A 2916-nucleotide genomic window follows, 5' to 3' on the forward strand; every position below is an offset into this window, starting at 1 on the left:
GAGGAGAGAGAGAAAGGGAGGAGAATGAGAGAGAGGGAGAGGAAGAGAGCGCTCTTGGATATGGCATACTCCATTTATTTGTATCAGGATAGGCAGAGGGATCATTACATTAATCAGGATAGGCAGAGGGATCATTACATTATGGTGTCTTCTCAAATCTACATGTCTGGCATAACTCTGATCTCCCCAACCCAGGGTTAGGTCAGCCAGATCAGACAGCAGGGTTAGGTTAGGTCAGTCAGATCAAACAGCAGGGTTAGGTTAGGCCAGTCAGATCAGACAGCAGGGTTAGGTTAGGTCAGTCAGATCAAACAGCAGGGTTAGGTTAGGTCAGCCAGATCAAACAGCAGGGTTAGGTTAGGTCAGATCAGACAGCAGGATGACGAGGGGGAAACAGAGACCAGGTGGAAGTACGACTGTGGACGTCCACAACTTCAATAGAAAGTAAAGATAGGAAGAAAAAGTCACATTGAGGGGTCGATAAATAAGAGGTCAATATTTAGCATCAAGGTTGTCTTTATAATAATAATAATAATAATATAATATATCTATATAATATAGTCTTTATAAAGGCTTCATATGTAGTGACTGTGTATTATTAAACAGCATAATACAGTTAAACTCGTTGGTTGAAATGATGTAATAGTCGTTTGGTGCTTGACAAAATAACGGTGAGCTTGTATGAGGCTGTTCTGTTCGAAATGTTGTATTAATGCATTAACAAACGCCTATGATGTGCACACCAACATATCAACCCTTTATAAAGGACACCTATGTACAGTGTTATTGAAATGTCAAACTGATGTTTGTAATAACCATCTTCACCATGACTTTTTCAATTAAGAGTGAATGTAATTGGACTGTTCCAGGTGAAAACAAGTTGACCCCACATGCACACGCACGAGCACACGCACGAGCACACTCACGAGCACACTCACGAGCACACGCACACAGGGGTCGTTAAATACAGTAGCAGAAGCAGGTAACCCACAACTTTAGAATTAGTAGAGAAATACTAGATTCAGATAGTTACAAATGCCACTTACCCTCACTCAGCTGTAGTGGGGTCCTGTCCCATTCTCTCCAACACTGCAGCAGTAAACCTGAGAACAGTCTGGAGAAATCAATCAGCCAACGGCGGCTGACTCTGTTTCCTCCTCTCAGCGTCACACCTGGTCCTCTGGAACATGCAGCACAGCTCACTCCCCCTCCACCTCCACCTCAATGAGAGTGCTGAAGAGAGAGTGCTCTTTTCACTCCCACTCCCTGCTCTCTCTCTCTCTCTCCCTCTCTCACACTCTGTCTATCCCTCCCAGCAATTTAGCCGACTCTCTCTGTCCCCTCTTCTGCTTGGGGTCAGTGAGAGCTGTTGTGCAGCTGTCTACAAGACGTGCTGCAGCAGAGGAACAGCAGATATGAAGGGGGAGGAAGAGAGGGAGGCAGAGAGGGAGGGGTGGGGGTGGGGGTGGAATGTCAGCAACACACTAGTCTTGATTATACCCATTTGAAAACACACCGACAGAGAGAGACAGACGGAGAGAGGCAGACAAAGACAAATGAATTAACAGCGTGGTTAAAATGGTTAAAAGCTCTTTAATTGCAGATTAAGCTTCTGGATTGATTTGGCAGTCAGCAGACGCAATTGAGGAAATCCTTGTGAGTGAGAAAAATGAGTGAAGAGGTAGAGCCTCATAAAAGAGCATGACATTAAAATCCATATACCTTAATATTGTAGAATGAAAAGCCATAGCAATGGACAAGGTTGAGAGATGGGCAGTTTTATCTAACTGGCATAACGAGGCACTGAGAGTGAGTCAGTGTTTTAGGGGACTTGGTTAGCGCCCAAGTATGAATTCAATTCAGTTTCATGTTATTCTTCATCATAAGAAGGGATAGGCGACACTTTGAATGACAACAAAATAGTATTTGGACAGTGAAATATTTCTTCTTATGGTTCTATACTCCAAATGTTTAGATTTGAAATCAAACAGTTAATGAGGTTAAAGTACAGATTCAACTCAATTCAGTTTTTCCTTCCATTATCTACAAAGTTGCAAGCTAGCATAACTCTGCAAAATTGTCCTATCAGGTTGGAACATATGATGCACATAACAACCATTCTACCACCATTCTACCGCCATTCTACCGCCATTCTACCACCATTCTACCACCATTCTACTACCATTCTACCACCATTCTACGGCCATTCTACCGCCATTCTACCACCATTCTTCAGCTCTGCCTTCAACACCATCCTTCCAGACATGCTAGTGACCAAACTACTAGACCTGGGACTATCACACTCTATATGTGCGTGGATCAAGGACTTCCTGTCCGACTGCCCCCAGAGGGTGCGGGTGGGCCCCCACACCTCCACAGCCCTCAGACTCAGCACTGGGTCCCCCCAGGGCTGCGTGCTAAGCCCCATCCTCTACAACCTCTACACCTACGACTTCACCCCCGTCCACCCCAGCAACTCCATCGTAAAGTTTGCAGACGACACCACCGTGGTGGGCTGCATCTCGGGGGGGGACGAGGCGGCGTACAGGGATGAGGTAGAGCAACTGAGCAAGCTGTGCAAGGTTAACAACCTGCTGCTGAACCAGTCAAAGACCCAGGAAATCATTGTGGACTTCAGGAGGAAAAAATCTGAGGTCCAGCATCTGCTCGTCGACGGAGGGAGCGTGGAGAGAGTCTCAACCCTCTGATTCCCGGGGGTGCACATACAGGATGACCTGTCCTGGAAGAACAACACAGCAGCCATCATCAAGAAGGCACAACAGCGGCTCCTCAGGAAAGACCACATCAGACAGGAGATGCTGGTGACCTTCTACCGCTGCACAGTGGAGAGCATCCTCACCTACTGCATCTGCGTGTGGTTCTCCAGCTGCACAGCCGCAGAGAGGAATGCGCTAC

This window comes from Nansenia antarctica (assembly GCF_963989245.1).
Source record: "Nansenia antarctica genome assembly, chromosome: 10".
Lineage (NCBI taxonomy): Eukaryota > Metazoa > Chordata > Actinopteri > Argentiniformes > Microstomatidae > Nansenia > Nansenia antarctica.